Below are 22327 nucleotides of genomic sequence, written 5' to 3'. Positions count from 1 at the left end.
CTAATTTTGAAAAAAAGTGGTTTGGAAATAGCAAAGTGCTACTTGTATTTATGGCCCTATAACTTGCAAAAAAAGCAAAGAACATGTAAACATTGGGTATTTCTAAACTCAGGACAACATTTAGAAACTATTTAGAATCGGTGTTTTTTGGTGGTTGTAGATGTGTAACAGATTTTGGGGGTCAAAGTTAGAAAACGTGGTTTTTTTCCATTTTTTCCTCATATTTTATAATATTTTTATAGGAAATTATAAGATATGATGAAAATAATGGTATCTTTAGAAAGTCCATTTAATGGCGAGAAAAACGGTATATAATATGTGTGGGTACAGTAATGAGTATATAATATGTGTGGGTACAGTAATGAGTATATAATATATGTGGGTACAGTAATGAGTATATAATATGTATGGGTACAGTAATGAGTATATAATATGTATGGGTACAGTAATAAGTATATAATATGTGTGGGTACAGTAAATGAGTATATAATATGTGTGAGTACAGTAATGAGTATATAATATGTGTGTGTACAGTAATGAGTATATAATATGTGTGGGTACAGTAAATGAGTTAGAGGAAAATTACAGCTAAACACAAACACCGCAGAAATGTAAAAATAGCCTTTGTCATTAAGGGTAAGAAAATTGAAAAATGGTCCGATCATTAAGGGGTTAATATGTTATTGTCACCTGACCTGTGTATTTCATGTGTAATTGTCACCTGACCTGTGTCATATGTGTAACTGTCACCTGACCTGTGTCATATATGTGTTTAATGTGTTATTGTCACCTGACCTGTCTCATGTGTGTGTTTAATATGTTATTGTCACCTGACCTGTGTATTTCATGTGTAATTGTCACCTGACCTGTGTCATATATGTGTTTAATGTTATTGTCACCTGACCTCTCATATGTGTGTTTAATGTTATTGTCACCTGACCTGTCTCATATTTGTGTTTAATGTGTTATTGTCACCTGACCTGTCTCATGTGTGTTTAATGTGTTATTGTCACCTGACCTGTCTCATATGTGTGTTTAATGTTATTGTCACCTGACCTGTCTCATGTGTGCGTTTAATATGTTATTGTCACCTGACCTGTGTATTTCATGTGTAATTGTCACCTGACCTGTGTCTTGTGTTTAATATTCTACAGTCACTTGACCTGTGTATTTTATGTGTAATTGTCACCTGACCTGTGTCATATGTGTGTTTAATATGTAATTGTCCCCTGACCTGTGTCATATGTGTATTTTATGTGTAATTGTCCCCTGACCTGTGTCATATGTGTGTTTAATATGTAATTGTCACCTGACCTGTGTCATATGTGTATTTTATATGTAATTGTCACCTGACCTGTGTCATATGTGTAATTGTCACCTGACCTGTCATGTTATAGTCGCCTGACTTGTCTCATATGTAAATGTAATGTTATAATCCTTTGACCTGTGTCATATGTAAATTTAATATGTTTAATCACCTGACCTGTGTCATGTGGTGGTGTCACATGACATTAGGGTTATGTTGTGAGTTGCACTTGCTGCAGGGTGTGTATTGTGCTGCTGTTAAGTAATATTTATGTGATATCATGTTCTGCCCTGCTTACCCTGCAACATGTGTAAGTCATAAGTCTCCAGGAAAACATGGCCGAGGTGGCAACCCTACATGGCCTGCATCATGTTTATCTAATGCACCGTTTTCACCTGATCTGTGTAATATGTGGTGTTGTCTCATGACCTGGTCAACCAGTTGTACAGTTTTACATTCCATAATGAGCAGACACAGAAGCAGAGCCGTCAGCACAAAATGCATTGTTACAGCATAATTACAGCCATGAATATACAGCCTCACGCTACATAATTACAGCCTCACGCTACATAATTACAGCCTCACGCTACATAATTACAGCCTCACGCTACATAATTACAGCCTCACGCTACATAATTACAGCCTCACGCTACATAATTACAGCCTCACGCTACATAATTACAGCCTCACGCTACATAATTACAGCCTCACGCTACATAATTACAGCCATGAATATACAGCCTCACGCTACATAATTACAGCCATGAATATACAGCCTCACGCTACATAATTACAGCCATGAATATACAGCCTCACGCTACATAATTACAGCCATGAATATACAGCCTCACGCTACATAACAGCCATGAATATACAGCCTCACGCTACATAATTACAGCCATGAATATACAGCCTCACGCTACATAATTACAGCCATGAATATACAGCCTCACGCCACATAATTACAGCCTCACGCTACGTAATTACAGCCTTGAATATACAGCCTCACGCTACGTAATTACAGCCATGAATATACAGCCTCACGCTACGTAATTACAGCCATGAATATACAGCCTCACGCTACGTAATTACAGCCATGAATATACAGCCTCACGCTACATAATTACAGCCATGAATATACAGCCTCACGCTACATAATAACAGCCATGAATATACAGCCTCACGCTACATAATAACAGCCATGAATATACAGCCTCACGCTACATAACAGCCATGAATATACAGCCTCACGCTACATAACAGCCATGAATATACAGCCTCACGCTACATAATTACAGCCATGAATATACAGCCTCACGCAACATAATTACAGCCATGAATATACAGCCTCACGCTACATAATTACAGCCTCACGCTACATAATTACAGCCATGAATATACAGCCTCACGCCACATAATTACAGCCTCACGCTACATAATTACAGCCTTGAATATACAGCCTCACGCAACATAATAACAGCCATGAATATACAGCCTCACGCTACATAATTACAGCCATGAATATACAGCCTCACGCTACATAATTACAGCCATGAATATACAGCCTCACGCTACATAATTACAGCCATGAATATACAGCCTCACGCTACATAACAGCCATGAATATACAGCCTCACGCAACATAATTACAGCCATGAATATACAGCCTCACGCTACATAATTACAGCCTCACGCTACATAATTACAGCCATGAATATACAGCCTCACGCTACATATTTACAGCCATGAATATACAGCCTCACGCTACATAATTACAGCCATGAATTTACAGCCTCACGCAACATAATTACAGCCTCACGCTACATAATTACAGCCATGAATATACAGCCTCACGCCACATAATTACAGCCTCACGCTACATAATTACAGCCATGAATATACAGCCTCACGCTACATAATTACAGCCATGAATATACAGCCTCACGCTACATAATTACAGCCATGAATATACAGCCTCACGCTACATAATTACAGCCATGAATATACAGCCTCACGCTACATAATTACAGCCATGAATATACAGCCTCACGCTACATAATAACAGCCATGAATATACAGCCTCACGCAACATAATTACAGCCATGAATATACAGCCTCACGCTACATAATTACAGCCTCACGCTACATAATTACAGCCATGAATATACAGCCTCACGCTACATAATTACAGCCTCACGCTACATAACAGCCATGAATATACAGCCTCACGCTACATAATTACAGCCATGAATATACAGCCTCACGCTACATAATTACAGCCTTGAATATACAGCCTCACGCTACATAATAACAGCCATGAATATACAGCCTCACGCTACATAATTACAGCCATGAATATACAGCCTCACGCTACATAACAGCCATGAATATACAGCCTCACGCTACATAATTACAGCCATGAATATACAGCCTCACGCTACATAATTACAGCCATGAATATAAAGCCTCACGCTACATAATTACAGCCATGAATATACAGCCTCACGCTACATAATTACAGCCATGAATATACAGCCTCACGCTACATAATTACAGCCTCACGCTACATAATTACAGCCATGAATATACAGCCTCACGCTACATAATTACAGCCATGAATATACAGCCTCACGCTACATAACAGCCATGAATATACAGCCTCACGCTACATAATTACAGCCATGAATATACAGCCTCACGCTACATAATTACAGCCATGAATATACAGCCTCACGCTACATAACAGCCATGAATATACAGCCTCACGCTACATAATTACAGCCATGAATATACAGCCTCACGCTACATAATTACAGCCTCACGCTACATAATTACAGCCTCACGCTACATAATTACAGCCATGAATATACAGCCTCACGCTACATAATTACAGCCATGAATATACAGCCTCACGCTACATAATTACAGCCATGAATATACAGCCTCACGCTACATAATTACAGCCATGAATATACAGCCTCACGCTACATAATTACAGCCATGAATATACAGCCTCACGCTACATAATTACAGCCATGAATATACAGCCTCACGCAACATAATTACAGCCTCACGCTACATAATTACAGCCATGAATATACAGCCTCACGCCACATAATTACAGCCTCACGCTACATAATTACAGCCATGAATATACAGCCTCACGCTACATAATTACAGCCATGAATATACAGCCTCACGCTACATAATTACAGCCATGAATATACAGCCTCACGCAACATAATTACAGCCATGAATATACAGCCTCACGCTACATAATTACAGCCTCACGCTACATAATTACAGCCATGAATATACAGCCTCACGCCACATAATTACAGCCTCACGCTACATAATTACAGCCTTGAATATACAGCCTCACGCAACATAATTACAGCCATGAATATACAGCCTCACGCTACATAATTACAGCCATGAATATACAGCCTCACGCTACATAATTACAGCCATGAATATACAGCCTCACGCTACATAATTACAGCCATGAATATACAGCCTCACGCTACATAATTACAGCCATGAATATACAGCCTCACGCTACATAATTACAGCCATGAATATACAGCCTCACGCAACATAATTACAGCCTCACGCTACATAATTACAGCCATGAATATACAGCCTCACGCCACATAATTACAGCCTCACGCTACATAATTACAGCCATGAATATACAGCCTCACGCTACATAATTACAGCCATGAATATACAGCCTCACGCTACATAATTACAGCCATGAATATACAGCCTCACGCAACATAATTACAGCCATGAATATACAGCCTCACGCTACATAATTACAGCCTCACGCTACATAATTACAGCCATGAATATACAGCCTCACGCCACATAATTACAGCCTCACGCTACATAATTACAGCCTTGAATATACAGCCTCACGCAACATAATAACAGCCATGAATATACAGCCTCACGCTACATAATTACAGCCATGAATATACAGCCTCACGCTACATAACAGCCATGAATATACAGCCTCACGCTACATAATTACAGCCATGAATATACAGCCTCACGCTACATAACAGCCATGAATATACAGCCTCACGCAACATAATTACAGCCATGAATATACAGCCTCACGCAACATAATTACAGCCATGAATATACAGCCTCACGCTACATAATTACAGCCTCACGCTACATAATTACAGCCATGAATATACAGCCTCACGCTACATAATTACAGCCATGAATATACAGCCTCACGCTACATAATTACAGCCATGAATATACAGCCTCACGCAACATAATTACAGCCTCACGCTACATAATTACAGCCATGAATATACAGCCTCACGCCACATAATTACAGCCTCACGCTACATAATTACAGCCATGAATATACAGCCTCACGCTACATAATTACAGCCATGAATATACAGCCTCACGCTACATAATTACAGCCATGAATATACAGCCTCACGCTACATAATTACAGCCATGAATATACAGCCTCACGCTACATAATTACAGCCATGAATATACAGCCTCACGCTACATAATTACAGCCATGAATATACAGCCTCACGCTACATAATTACAGCCTCACGCTACATAATTACAGCCATGAATATACAGCCTCACGCTACATAATTACAGCCTCACGCTACATAACAGCCATGAATATACAGCCTCACGCTACATAATTACAGCCATGAATATACAGCCTCACGCTACATAATTACAGCCTTGAATATACAGCCTCACGCTACATAATAACAGCCATGAATATACAGCCTCACGCTACATAATTACAGCCATGAATATACAGCCTCACGCTACATAACAGCCATGAATATACAGCCTCACGCTACATAATTACAGCCATGAATATACAGCCTCACGCTACATAATTACAGCCATGAATATAAAGCCTCACGCTACATAATTACAGCCATGAATATACAGCCTCACGCTACATAATTACAGCCATGAATATACAGCCTCACGCTACATAATTACAGCCTCACGCTACATACTTACAGCCATGAATATACAGCCTCACGCTACATAACAGCCATGAATATACAGCCTCACGCTACATAATTACAGCCATGAATATACAGCCTCACGCTACATAATTACAGCCATGAATATAAAGCCTCACTCTACATAATTACAGCCATGAATATACAGCCTCACGCTACATAATTACAGCCATGAATATACAGCCTCACGCTACATAATTACAGCCATGAATATACAGCCTCACGCTACATAATTACAGCCATGAATATACAGCCTCACGCTACATAATTACAGCCATGAATATACAGCCTCACGCTACATAATTACAGCCATGAATATACAGCCTCACGCTACATAACAGCCATGAATATACAGCCTCACGCTACATAATTACAGCCTCACGCTACATAATTACAGCCTCACGCTACATAACAGCCATGAATATACAGCCTCACGCTACATAATTACAGCCTCACGCTACATAACAGCCATGAATATACAGCCTCACGCTACATAACAGCCATGAATATACAGCCTCACGCTACATAACAGCCATGAATATACAGCCTCACGCTACATAATTACCGCCATGAATATACAGCCTCACGCTACATAATTACCGCCATGAATATACAGCCTCGCGCTACATAATAACCGCCATGAATATACAGCCTCGCGCTACATAATTACCGCCATGAATATACAGCCTCACGCTACATAATTACCGCCATGAATATACAGCCTCACGCTACATAATTACCGCCATGAATATACAGCCTCACGCTACATAATTACCGCCATGAATATACAGCCTCACGCTACATAATTACCGCCATGAATATACAGCCTCACGCTACATAATTACAGCCTCACGCCACATAATTACAGCCATGAATATACAGCCTCACGCTACATAACAGCCATGAATATACAGCCTCACGCTACATAATTACAGCCATGAATATACAGCCTCACGCTACATAATTACAGCCATGAATATAAAGCCTCACGCTACATAATTACAGCCATGAATATACAGCCTCACGCTACATAATTACAGCCTCACGCTACATAATTACAGCCTCACGCTACATAATTACAGCCATGAATATACAGCCTCACGCTACATAATTACAGCCATGAATATACAGCCTCACGCTACATAACAGCCATGAATATACAGCCTCACGCTACATAATTACAGCCATGAATATACAGCCTCACGCTACATAATTACAGCCATGAATATAAAGCCTCACGCTACATAATTACAGCCATGAATATACAGCCTCATGCTACATAATTACAGCCATGAATATACAGCCTCACGCTACATAATTACAGCCATGAATATACCGCTTCACGCTACATAATTACAGCCATGAATATACAGCCTCACGCTACATAATTACAGCCATGAATATACAGCCTCACGCTACATAATTACAGCCATGAATATACAGCCTCACGCTACATAACAGCCATGAATATACAGCCTCACGCTACATAACAGCCATGAATATACAGCCTCACGCTACATAACAGCCATGAATATACAGCCTCACGCTACATAATTACAGCCTCACGCTACATAATTACAGCCTCACGCTACATAATTACAGCCTCACGCTACATAATTACAGCCTCACGCTACATAACAGCCATGAATATACAGCCTCACGCTACATAACAGCCATGAATATACAGCCTCACGCTACATAATTACCGCCATGAATATACAGCCTCACGCTACATAATAACCGCCATGAATATACAGCCTCACGCCACATAATTACAGCCATGAATATACAGCCCCGCGCCACATAATTACAGCCATGAATATACAGCCCCGCGCCACATAATTACAGCCATGAATATACAGCCTCGCGCCACATAATTACAGCCATGAATATACAGCCTTGCGCCACATAATTACAGCCATGAATATACAGCCCCGCGCCACATAATTACAGCCATGAATATACAGCCCCGCGCCACATAATTACAGCCATGAATATACAGAGTCGCGCTACATAATAACAGCCATGAATATACAGCCTCGCGCCACATAATTACAGCCATGAATATACAGCCTCGCGCCACATAATTACAGCCATGAATATACAGCCTCACGCTACATAATTACAGCCATGGCTGTACAGCCTCACGCTACATAATTACAGCCATTGCTGTACAGCGGATAAATTATAATCCAAAGGTCATCTTAAATTGAAAACAAACTGTCTTTCAGATAGGTTTTGTTTTTAAATGAAATGCTTTTAGAGGAAAAACTATTTTAAAAAAAAATCTGATAAAAAAAAAAAAAAAAATTTTTTTTTTTGTATATTGTTTTTTAAATCTTTGATTTTTATCCACCTGGATCAGACGGTGCCTTTAGGTTATCAGCTGGCTCCTCTCGTGTGTCAGGTGGGGGTCTTCCTTGTTTGACAGGTGACTGACAGGTGCCACTCTTTAAGTGTCATGTGGGTGCCATGCTAGTTCCCTCAGTCTTGCGTTTCTCTTTATAGCTTTAAAATCATATACTGACCATAAATGATTCAAATATACAAAGCCATAGAGTCCTCTGATGTAAGAAAAAAGGAGTATTCTTATTGATCCTCAATGGGAAAAAAAGGCAATGTTAGCGTAACACAGGATAATTACAAAAACTATACAAATATGTTAGATGTTAACAACACAATGTACAGAATGACTAGAATAGAGCACAATACTCCCCTCTTGGGTGACCGCAGCCTTCTAACAGTCTCTCCCAACAGGACTGTGAGTAGAATATGGAATATGTATATAGAGGCGCTGGTCTTGAATCTCATATGTATTGTGGTACACACTGAAGAAAGAAACTTGACTTGTGATTTGCAGGAGTTAACAACAAAATAATGTGCAGTATACTCACTCTGAAAATTTCCGAGTTCAGCTTCTTCATAAGGATCTATGTCCTGATTTTCCCATAATGTGCTTTAGTATCTGTAGACAATGGAAATTACACTGCAGGTGATTGTATCTTTAAATTTATATAAAGTGCAGTATACTCACTCCGAGTAATTCGGAATCCGGCTCCTCAAAAGTGGTTGGTAACTTTGAAATACTTCCAAGAAAGGCAGCAAAAATACTTGTTATAACAAACAAATATTTATTAAAACAATTGGAACTTCCAATTGTTTTTTACTGCTTTTGAAAAAGACGATTCAGTCGTTGAAACGCGTAGAGCTAAAAAAGAGCTTTTTTAATATGTTTTAATAAATATTTGTTTTGTTATAACAAGTATTTTTGCTGCCTTTCTTGGAAGTATTTCAAAGTTACCAACCACTTTTGAGGAGCCGGATTCCGAATTACTCGGAGTGAGTATACTGCACTTTATATAAATTTAAAGATACAATCACCTGCAGTGTAATTTCCATTGTCTACAGATACTAAAGCACATTATGGGAAAATCAGGACATAGATCCTTATGAAGAAGTTGAACTCTGAAATTTTCGGAGTGAGTATACTGCACATTATTTTGTTGTTAACTCCTGCAAATCACAAGTCAAGTTTCTTTCTTCAGTGTGTACCACAATACGTATGAGATTCAAGACCAGCGCCTCTATATACATATTCCATTAGCGTAACACAGTGCATACAAATAGCATCAATCCCTCACTTGGGTCAGTCCTACTCACGTGTTCCAGAGCTATAACCAGCTCTAGTGTAAGCACGTTCACAGCACACAATATTTATTAAAAACAAACATGGACATTGGTCACTAAGGGTTTAACAGCTTTTAGTGTAAGTGTCCTTACAAAACACGATCACATTCGAACACAGCGAGTTAAAGGTAGCAGCCATTACACAGTAATCGCCCTTCCTTGTGACTAGTCCGTTAAGCTGTTTACTCCAACGTACGTTTCACTGGACGATTTCAGTGGTTATAGCTCTGGAATACGTGAGTAGGATTGATGCAATTTGTATGTACTATGTTACGCTATGATTGTCATTTCTTTCCTTTGAGGAGCAATAAGAATTTCTTTTTTAAGACACAATGAGTCCACGGATCATCTTAATTACTAATGGGATATTCACCTCCTGGTCAGCAGGAGGAGGCAAAGAGCACCACAGCAGAGCTGTTAAATAGCTCCTCCCTTCCCTCCCACCCCAGTCATTCTCTTTGCCTGCGTTAGTGATAGGAAGAGGTAAAGTGAGGTGTTTAGGTTCTTCAATCAAGAGTTTATTATTTTTAAAGTAGTACAAGATTGTGCTGCTTTGTCCTGGGGTGTAGCCGTAGTCCATATGGGTCTCTTTAGAGGGCATTGGTGGCTTTAGAGCAATGGGAACTTGTGGGACATAATTTTCACTGCGCCTCCCATAGATTGTTTGCTGCCCTAACCCTGAAAACCTGAGGATTACATATTCAGGAATTTCTTTTCTTCTGTTATGTGTGATCAGTCCACGGGTCATCATTACTTCTGGGATATAACTCCTCCCCAACAGGAAATGCAAGAGGATTCACCCAGCAGAGCTGCATATAGCTCCTCCCCTCTACGTCACTCCCAGTCATTCTCTTGCACCCAACGACTAGATAGGATGTGTGAGAGGACTATGGTGATTATACTTAGTTTTTATAACTTCAATCAAAAGTTTGTTATTTTATAATAGCACCGGAGCGTGTTATTACCTCTCTGGCAGAGTTTGAAGAAGAATCTACCAGAGTTTTTACTATGATTTTAACCGGAGTAGTTAAGATCATATTGCTGTTTCTCGGCCATCTGAGGGAGGTAAAAGCTTCAGATCAGGGGACAGCGGGCAGATGAATCTGCATTGAGGTATGTAGCAGTTTTTATTTTCTGAATGGAATTGATGAGAAAATCCTGCCATACCGTTATAATGACATGTATGTATACTCTACACTTCAGTATTCTGGGGATGGTACTTCACTGGAATTACTCTGTAAAAAGTACAGTAAACCTTTTAATAGGTATTTATTATGTTAAACGTTTTTGCTGGAATGTAGAATCGTTTGCATTTTCTGAGGTACTGAGTGAATAAGTGTTTGGGCATTATTTTTCCACTTGGCAGTTGCTTGTTTTAATTGTGACAGTTTCGTTTCTCTCTCACTGCTGTGTGTGAGGGGGAGGGGCCGTTTTTTTGGCGCTCTTTGCTACGCATCAAAAATTTCCAGTCAGTTACTCTTGTATTTCCTGCATGATCCGGTCATCTCTAACAGAACTCAGGGGTCTTCAAACTTCTTTGAAGGGAGGTAGATTCTCTCAGCAGAGCTGTGAGACTTATATATTGACTGTGATTAAAAACGTTGCTCTGTAATTTTTACGTTTCAAATTTAATTATTGTTACTTTACTAATGGGAACAAACCTTTGCTAAAGTTGTGTTGTTTTCAAGGATTGATGCTATAACAGTTTTTCAGTTCATTATTTCAACTGTCTTTTAATCGTTTAGTGCTTCTTTGAGGCACAGTACGTTTTTGTTAAATAAGATTGTAACCAAGTTGCAAGTTTATTTGCTAGTGTGTTAAACATGTCTGATTCAGAGGAAGATACCTGTGTCATTTGTTCCAATGCCAAGGTGGAGCCCAATAGAAATGTATGTACTAACTGTATTGATGCTACTTTAAATAAAAGCCAATCTGTACAAATTGAACAAATTTCACCAAACAGCGAGGGGACTCACGTGTCAGTACCTGCATCTCCCGCCCGGGAGGTGCGTGATGTGGTGACGCCTAGTACATCTGGGCGGCCATTACAGATAACATTACAAGATATGGCTACTGTTATGACTGAAGTTTTGGCTAAATTACCAGAACTAAGGGGCAAGCGTGATCACTCTGGGGTGAGAACAGAGTGCGCTGATAATACTAGAGCCATGTCTGATACTGCGTCACAGCTTGCAGAGCATGAGGACGGAGAGCTTCATTCTGTGGGTGACGGTTCTGATCCAAACAGATTGGATTCAGATATTTCAAATTTTAAATTTAAGTTGGAGAACCTCCGTGTATTACTAGGGGAGGTTTTAGCGGCTCTTAATGATTGTAACACTGTTGCAATACCAGAGAAATTGTGTAGGTTGGATAAATACTTTGCGGTACCGGCGAGTACTGACGTTTTTCCTATACCTAAGAGACTAACTGAAATTGTTACTAAGGAGTGGGATAGACCCGGTGTGCCGTTCTCACCCCCTCCAATATTTAGAAAGATGTTTCCAATAGACGCCACCACACGGGACTTATGGCAAACGGTCCCTAAGGTGGAGGGAGCAGTTTCTACTTTAGCTAAGCGTACCACTATCCCGGTGGAGGATAGCTGTGCTTTTTCAGATCCAATGGATAAAAAATTAGAGGGTTACCTTAAGAAAATGTTTGTTCAACAAGGTTTTATATTGCAACCCCTTGCATGCATCGCGCCGATTACGGCTGCGGCAGCATTTTGGATGGAGTCTCTGGAAGAGAACCTTAGTTCAGCTACGCTGGACGACATTACGGACAGACTTAGAGTCCTTAAACTAGCTAATTCATTCATTTCGGAGGCCGTAGTACATTTAACCAAACTTACGGCTAAGAATTCAGGATTCGCCATTCAGGCACGTAGGGCGCTGTGGCTAAAATCCTGGTCAGCTGATGTAACTTCTAAGTCCAAATTACTTAATATACCTTTCAAAGGGCAAACTTTATTTGGGCCCGGTTTGAAAGAAATTATCGCTGACATTACAGGAGGTAAGGGCCACGCCCTGCCTCAAGACAAAGCCAAAGCTAAGGCTAGACAGTCTAATTTTCGTCCCTTTCGGAATTTCAAAGCAGGAGCAGCACCAACTTCCACTGCACCAAAACAGGAAGGAGCCGTTGCTCGTTACAGACAAGGCTGGAAACCTAACCAGTCCTGGAACAAGGGCAAGCAGGCCAGGAAACCTGCTGCTGCCCCTAAGACAGCATGAATCGAGGGCCCCCGATCCGGGACCGGATCTAGTGGGGGGCAGACTCTCTCTCTTCGCCCAGGCTTGGGCAAGAGATGTTCAGGATCCCTGGGCGCTAGAGATCATATCTCAGGGATACCTTCTAGACTTCAAATTCTCTCCCCCAAAAGGGAGATTTCATCTGTCAAGGTTGTCAACAAACCAGATAAAGAAAGAAGCGTTTCTACGCTGTGTACAAGATCTGCTATTAATGGGAGTGATCCATCCGGTTCCGCGGTCGGAACAAGGACAAGGGTTTTACTCAAACCTGTTTGTGGTTCCCAAAAAAGAGGGAACTTTCAGGCCAATCTTGGATTTAAAGATCCTAAACAAATTCCTAAGAGTTCCATCGTTCAAAATGGAAACTATTCGGACAATCTTACCCATGATCCAAAAGGGTCAGTACATGACCACAGTGGATTTAAAGGATGCTTACCTTCACATACCGATTCACAAAGATCATTACCGGTATCTAAGGTTTGCCTTCTTAGACAAGCATTACCAGTTTGTAGCTCTTCCATTCGGATTGGCTACGGCTCCAAGAATCTTCACAAAGGTTCTGGGTGCCCTTCTGGCGGTACTAAGACCGCAAGGAATTTCGGTAGCTCCGTACCTAGACGACATTCTGATACAAGCTTCAAGCTTTCAAACTGCCAAGTATCATACAGAGTTAGTCCTGGCATTTCTAAGGTCGCATGGATGGAAAGTGAACGAAAAGAAGAGTTCTCTCTTTCCTCTCACAAGAGTTCCATTCTTGGGGACTCTTATAGATTCTGTAGAAATGAAGATTTATCTGACAGAAGACAGATTAACAAAACTTCTAAATGCATGCCGTGTCCTTCATTCCATTCAACTCCCGTCAGTAGCTCAATGCATGGAGGTGATCGGCTTAATGGTAGCAGCAATGGACATAGTACCCTTTGCACGTCTACATCTCAGACCGCTGCAATTGTGCATGCTGAGTCAGTGGAATGGGGATTACTCAGACTTGTCCCCTACTCTGAATCTGGATCAAGAGACCAGAAACTCTCTTCTATGGTGGCTTTCTCGGCCACATCTGTCCAGGGGGATGCCATTCAGCAGGCCGGACTGGACAATTGTAACAACAGACGCCAGCCTACTAGGTTGGGGCTCTGTCTGGAATTCCCTGAAGGCTCAGGGACAATGGAATCAGGAGGAAAGTCTCCTACCAATAAACATTCTGGAATTGAGAGCAGTTCTCAATGCCCTTCTGGCTTGGCCCCAGTTAAAAACTCGGGGGTTCATCAGGTTTCAGTCGGACAACATCACGACTGTAGCTTACATCAACCATCAAGGAGGGACAAGAAGCTCCCTAGCAATGATGGAAGTATCAAAGATAATTCGCTGGGCAGAGTCTCACTCTTGCCACCTGTCAGCAATCCACATCCCGGGAGTGGAGAACTGGGAGGCGGATTTCTTGAGTCGCCAGACTTTTCATCCGGGGGAGTGGGAACTTCATCCGGAAGTCTTTGCCCAAATACTTCGACGTTGGGGCAAACCAGAGATAGATCTCATGGCGTCTCGCCAGAACGCCAAACTTCCTCGCTACGGGTCCAGATCCAGGGATCCGGGAGCGGTTCTGATAGATGCTTTGACAGCACCTTGGAACTTCGGGATGGCTTATGTGTTTCCACCCTTCCCGCTGCTTCCTCGATTGATTGCCAAAATCAAACAGGAGAGAGCATCAGTGGTTCTAATAGCGCCTGCATGGCCACGCAGGACTTGGTATGCAGATCTAGTGGACATGTCATCCTGTCCGCCTTGGTCTCTACCTCTAAGACAGGACCTTCTGATACAGGGTCCATTCAAACATCAAAATCTAACTTCTCTGAAGCTGACTGCTTGGAAATTGAACGCTTGATTTTATCAAAACGTGGTTTTTCTGAGTCGGTTATTGATACCCTGATACAGGCTAGGAAGCCTGTTACCAGAAGGATTTACCATAAGATATGGCGTAAATACCTATACTGGTGCGAATCCAAGGGTTACTCCTGGAGTAAGGTTAGGATTCCTATGATATTGTCCTTTCTACAAGAAGGTTTAGAAAAGGGTTTATCGGCTAGTTCATTAAAGGGACAGATCTCAGCTCTGTCCATCTTGTTGCACAAGCGTCTGTCAGAAAATCCAGACGTCCAGGCCTTTTGTCAGGCTTTAGCTAGAATCAAGCCTGTGTTTAAAACTGTTGCTCCGCCATGGAGTTTAAACCTTGTTCTTAACGTTCTACAAGGAGTTCCGTTTGAACCCCTTCATTCCATTGATATAAAGTTGTTATCTTGGAAAGTGTTATTTTTAATGGCTATTTCTTCGGCTCGGAGAGTCTGAGTTATCAGCTTTACATTGTGATTCTCCTTATTTGATTTTTCATTCAGATAAGGTAGTTCTGCGTACTAAACCTGGGTTCTTACCTAAGGTAGTCACTAACAGGAACATCAATCAAGAGATCGTGGTTCCTTCTCTGTGCCCGAATCCTTCTTCAAAGAAGGAACGTCTTCTACACAATCTGGATGTAGTTCGTGCCCTCAAGTTCTACTTGCAGGCAACTAAGGATTTTCGACAAACTTCTTCCCTGTTTGTCGTGTACTCTGGTCAGAGGAGAGGTCATAAGGCTTCGGCTACCTCTCTCTCCTTCTGGCTTCGTAGCATAATTCGTTTAGCCTATGAGACTGCTGGACAGCAGCCTCCTGAAAGAATTACAGCTCATTCTACTAGAGCTGTGGCTTCCACTTGGGCCTTTAAGAATGAGGCCTCTGTTGAACAGATTTGCAAGGCTGCAACTTGGTCTTCGCTTCATACTTTTTCCAAATTTTACAAATTTGACACTTTTGCTTCTTCGGAGGCTATTTTTGGGAGAAAGGTTCTTCAGGCAGTGGTTCCTTCTGTATAGTGAGCCTGCCTATCCCTCCCGTCATCCGTGTACTTTTGCTTTGGTATTGGTATCCCAGAAGTAATGATGACCCGTGGACTGATCACACATAACAGAAGAAAACATAATTTATGCTTACCTGATAAATTCCTTTCTTCTGTTGTGTGATCAGTCCACGGCCCGTCCTGTTTTTTAAGGCAGGTAAATATTTTTTAAATTATACTCCAGTCACCACTTCACCCTTGGTTTCTCCTTTTTCGTTGATTCTTGGTCGAATGACTGGGAGTGACGTAGAGGGGAGGAGCTATATGCAGCTCTGCTGGGTGAATCCTCTTGCATTTCCTGTTGGGGAGGAGTTATATCCCAGAAGTAATGATGACCCGTGGACTGATCACACAACAGAAGAAAGGAATTTATCAGGTAAGCATAAATTATGTTTTTCTTCACGGGTCCATGTGGGGCATAGGACCCCTCAAACCTGGTGAACTGCCTTTGCTGTCAGGCAGCCATATGAGGTAAGTGCTTGATTTTTTTCCTGGGTCTTAGAGGAAAAGGAGCACTTGTATTTGACTTAATTATATTCATAAAGGGCTTATGGTTACACAAACGTATTAGGCACTTTGGGACAAAAGACTCTCAAAGTCTGAGAGAACCAGACAGCGTGTACAGGAACTGGGGCTGGGAGTATTAACACTTGCATGGTGGTTTTCAGAACTATGGCGTTAGTTTTATCACTGTTTAACGCCTGTGAGAGCGTTGTTGCGATTAGCCACGCCCACGATGGGTGGATCGTCCGGAATGCACGCTTTCTCTTCTGCGCCTCTATCTGGAGTAGGATTAAGACCGGGTACACAACTGATAAATTCCTCTGCCTAGAGATGCATGGTTTCCGTCTAGAGCAGGCGTTTCTAGGTCTGGAGGGTTGCTAATTCGCTTCCCTATCAAGTCCGGATTGCTGGCCAGAAAGGGGAAAGAGGCTCCGGTCTTGCAGTCAGGTAGGCACCTCAGCAGAGCTGCTGAGGTGTAAAGGTGTCTTTTTTTTTTTTTTTATTTTTTTTATTTGTGTATGCTGCTTTGAACACGTTTTTACCTCACGCAGTTAAAAAAAAGTTTCACTTTTAAATTTAAAGAGACAGTAACGTTTATTTTTTTCATTCAATCTTTTTTTGTCAAAATTAAAGTTTTTATTGCATATTTATATCTTTGTGATACAGTATGGACATAGGAGCCGTGCAAAATGTTACTTGCTCCATGTGTTTGGACGCAAATGTGGAACCACCAATCCCTTTCTGTCCCTCATGTATTGAGAGGGCTTTAAGTTATAGGGAAAAGATTTTTACTGAGCAAAACTTTTCAAAAGTGGATGCTTCACAAGAGTCTCTAATGAATAGATTCAAGGTATGCCGCAGCTTTCTCCCCAAGCGTCCCAGACCTTAACGCCCACTCAAGCAGTGCCCTGTACTTCTTCTCTAGCGCCCGCTGGAGTTACCTTGAAAGACATAGCTGCTTTCATGTCTTCCACAATTTCTGATGCGTTGTCTGCTTTCCCAATGCTACAAGGCAAACGTAAGAGGAAAGCCAGACATGCAGTAAGTGAGGTTTCTGATGCAATGGTGGCAATCTCGGAAGTACCCTCCCAAGGACCTGAGGAGGAGGGTATTGAGGTTCCATCTGAAGGCGAAATTTCAAACTCAGAAAGTTCATTGCCTCTGAATGACTCGGAGGTCGTATCTATTAGGTTTAAGCTAGAACACCTCCGCCTGCTGCTCAGGGAAGTTTTGGTTACTCTAGATCAGGGGTCAGCAACCTTGGCACCTCAGATGTTTTTGGAACTACATTTCCCATGATGCTCAGACAGTCTAAAGAGTTTCTCAGCATCCTGGGAAATGTAGTTCCAAAACATCTGGACAGCCAAGGTTGCTGACCCTTGCTCTAGATGACTGTGACTCCACGGTAGTGGTTACCCCTGCGAAGTCTAGTAAATTGGACTGATATTTCGAAGTTCCTTCTTACTCAGACGTATTTCCAGTGCCAAAGCGAGCTTCGGAGATTGTTACTAGGGAATGGGAGAGACCAGGTATTCCCTTTTCTCATAAAGCAACAGCATCAAGAAAGTAGATACTCCAAAATAAGGAGTGTCTAAAAGTCTTGGCAAATCCAGCACAACTGTATAAATAACAGACTCAAGAGATACAAATTGTCAAAAAATGAAACACACTTTAATAAATAGAACATACACATCACATTCATACAAGGGATCCCAAAATATGCGTATAAGTCACTCTGGCCAAGAGAAACATCTGGTGCACCAGGGAAATACAAGCAATGTTCAGTCGACTGTAATAAGTGAATATTGTAATCAAACTATCGTATGTTTCCCAAAGTGCCTCCAAGCCAAACTAGCCAGACAATTACCCCTGACGAGAAATAGCCACAAACCATGTAAAAGCATACCAAAGGAGGAGCCGTTAAGCAGCGCGTGTTCACAGGTGTATCTGCCATAGAAGCATTCCTTCTTGCAAGAGACAGTGATTGTACCTGTATTTTTCACGCGACCGCTCCTCCTGTCTTCATCGCTTCCATAATGTGAGGTCTTCCGGGGTAAGTCTGGACTAGCGGGGATCCAGTGTAGAAGAAAGCTGCTAGGCACTGTCTCTTGCAAGAAGGAACGCTTCTATGGCAGATACACCTGTGAACACGCGCTGCTGAACGGCTCCTCCTTTTACGTGATTTGTGGCTATTTCTCGTCGGGGGTAATTGTCTGGATAGTTTGGCTTGGAGGCACTTTGGGAAACATACAATATTGTTTGATTACATCCCCTTTTGGATTACAATATTCACTTATTACAGTGGACTGAACATTGCTTGTATTTCCCTGGTGCACCAGATGTTTCTCTTGGCCAGAGTGACTTATACGCATATTTTGGGATCTCTTGTATGAATGTGATGTGTATGTTCTTTCTATTTATTAAAGTGTGTTTCATTTTTTGACATTTCGTATCTCTTGAGTCTGTTATTTATACAGTTGTGCTAGATTTGCCTAGACTTTTAGACACTCCTTATTTTGGAGTATCTACTTTCTTGATGCTGTTGTTTTATATGTACTTTTTCTAGGTAGCACCTGTAATTTTCACTATACTTTGACTAACTGATTAAGTGTGCAACTCCCCTTTTCTGTTTTTCCTATTCCTTTTTCTCCCTCTCCTATTTTCAAGAAGATGTTTCCCATAGCTGACTCTTTCAAGGAGGCTTGGCAAACCGTTCCTAAGGTGGAAGGTGCTGTTTCCACCTTAGCCAAGAGAGCTACTATTCCCATAGAGGGTTAGTTGTGCTTTCAAAGATCCTATGGACAAGAAGTTAGAGGTTTTGCTTAAAAAGCTTTATGTTCACCAGGGTCTGCTATTACAGCCTGCTGCGTGCATTGCTACCGCCACTAGTGTGGCAGCATATTGGTTTGATGCTCTGTCTGAGTCTCTCAGGACTGAGACTTCCTTGGAGGAGATCCAAAACAGAATAAAGGCCCTGAAGCTAGCTAATGCTTTTATTACGGACGCTTCACTTCAAATTATTAAACTGGGAGGTAAGAGCTCGGGTTTCTCTGTCCTAGCCTGCAGAGCCTTATGGTTAAACCTTGGTCTGCGGACGTGTCCTCTAAGTCTAAGCTTTTAGCGATTCCTTACAAGGGGAAGACCCTGTTTGGACCTGGCCTTTCAGAAATTATTTCTGATATCACGGGAGGTAAGGGTCATCTTCTCCCTCAGGATAAGAGAAACAAACAAAAGGGACGACAGAGTAATTTTTGTTCCTTTCGAAATTTCAAGGGAAATTCTTTCTCTTCCTCCTCTAAGCAGGAACAATCTAAGCCTATTTGAAAACCCAACCAGTCTTGGAACAAGGGTAAACAATCCAGGAAGCCGGCTATTGAATCCAAAACAGCACGAAGGGCCGATCCGGGAACGAATCTGGTAGGGGGCAGACTTTCCTTCTTCGTTCAGGCTTGGATTCGGGACGTTCAGGATCCCTGGACGATAGAAATAGACTCTCAGGGATACAAATTGGAGTTCCCAGAGGTAGGTTTCTGCTTTAAAGATTATCTGCAGACCAGACAAAAGGAGAGGCGATCTTACATTGTGTAAAAGACCTCTCCGCTTTGGGAGTGATTGTTTCTGTTCCCGTTCCAGTCCAGGAACAGGGTTAGGGTTTTTATTCCAATCTGTTTGTGGTTCCCAAAAAAGAGGGAGCCTTCAGACCAATTTTAGACCTAAAGAGTCTAAACAAATTTCTCAGGATTCCTTCCTTCAAGATGGAAACTATTTGTTCCATTCTTCCCTTAATTCAGGAGGGTCAATTCATGACAACCGTGGATTTAAAGGACGCGTACCTACATGTCCCTATTCACAGGGATCATCACAAGTTCCTAAGGTTTGCCTTCCTAGACAAACACTTCCAGTTCGTGGCTCTTCCTTTCGGCCCGGTCACGGCTCCCAGAATTTTCACAGAGGTTCTGGGGTCTCTGCTGGCGGTCCTTCGGTCACGGGGCATTGGGGTGGCGCCTTATCTGGATGACATTCTAGTCCAGGCACCATGTTTTCAGCAAGCAAGATCCCACACCGACATAGTGTTATCTTTCCTGAGAGCTCATGGGTGGAAGGTAAATTTGGGAACGAGTTCACTAGTTCCAGACACAAGAGTCACTTTCTTGGGAACCATATTAGACTCCTTGTCCATGAAGATTTTTCTGACAGAAGTCAGGAAATCAAAGATTATCGATACTTGTCTAGTCCTTCAGTCCACTCCACAGCCGTCAGTGGCTCAGTGTATGGAGTTAATCGGGCTGATAGTTGCGGCAATGGACATCGTCCCATTTGCTCGTTTCCATCTCAGGCCTCTGCAGTTATGCATGCTCAGGCAATGGAATGGAGATTATGCAGACTTGTCTCCTCGAATAACTCTCTGGAGCAGGAGACAAGGGATGCTCTTCAATGGTGGTTGTCTCTGGATCATCTCTCCCAGGGAACCTGCTTTCGCAGACCGTCTTGGGTGATTGTGAAAACAGACGCCAGCCTTCTGGGGTGGGGAGCAGTATAGGGCTCCCTAAAAGCTCAGGGAGTTTGGACTCAGAGTCTATTCTTCCTATAAACATTCTAGAATTGAGAGCAATCTTCAATGCTCTTCTGACCTGGCCCCAGCTAGCCTCACTACGGTTTATCAGGTTCCAGTCAGACAACATAACTTCAGTGGCTTACATCAATCATCAGGGAGGAACGAGGAGTTCCTTAGTGATAACAGAGGTAACCAATATAATCCACTGGGCGGAGGCCCACTCTTGTCTATCGGCGATCCATATCCCAGGGGTGGACAACTGGGAGGCGGGTTTTCTGAGCAGGCAGACCTTTCATCTGGTGGAGTGGGAACTCCATCCGGAAGTGTTTTCCGATCTGATTCTCAAGTGGGGTCAGCCGGAATTGGATCTCATGGCATCCCGTCAGAATGCCAAGCTACCGAGATACGTGTCGAGGTCCAGGGACCCCCAGGCGGAACTGCTAGATGCTCTGGCAGTCCCTTGGACCTTCAGTCTAGCATACCTATTCCCTCCGTTTTGCTCTTCTTCCTCGGGTAATTGCTCGAATCAAACAGGAGAGGGCTTCGGTGATTCTCATAGCTCCGGCCTGGCCTCGCAGGATTTGGTATGCGGATATGGTGGAGATGGCAAAAAAAAGATCATAAAAAAGAAAATTTATGCTTAACTGATAAATTTGTTTCTTTTTTGACACGATGAGTCCACGGCCCGCCCTATTCCTTTTAGACAGGTTGTGGGTTATTAAGTAAACTTCAGAAACCTCTGCACCTTGGCTTTTCCTTTCTCTTCCTAACTTCGGTCGAATGACTGGAGTGGGAGGGAGGGGAGGAGCTATTTAACAGCTCTGCTGTGGTGCTCTTTGCCTCCTCCTGCTGACCAGGAGGTGAATATCCCATTAGTAATTAAGATGATCCGTGGACTCATCGTGTCAAAAAAGAAATACATTTATCAGGTGAGCATACATTTTCTTATTCTTTTTTTTTTTTTTTTTTTTTCTTACAGAGGACTCTGACTTTTTATATTTGAATCATTTATGGTCGGTATTTGATTTTATTTGTATAAAATTTCTATTTTTTTGTGTTTTTT

General features: G+C 42.0%; 1 protein-coding gene across 1 annotated transcript in view; it reads left to right on the top strand.

The window, feature by feature from the left end:
* MAF1 (MAF1 homolog, negative regulator of RNA polymerase III) overlaps positions 1-22327 on the top strand; it is a gene marked incomplete in the record, with an annotated part of 161163 nt that overhangs the window by 1375 nt on the left and 137461 nt on the right.

This window comes from Bombina bombina, chromosome 5, assembly GCF_027579735.1.
Source record: "Bombina bombina isolate aBomBom1 chromosome 5, aBomBom1.pri, whole genome shotgun sequence".
Taxonomy (NCBI): Eukaryota; Metazoa; Chordata; class Amphibia; order Anura; family Bombinatoridae; genus Bombina; species Bombina bombina.
This window is presented reverse-complemented; position numbering and strand designations above follow the sequence as displayed.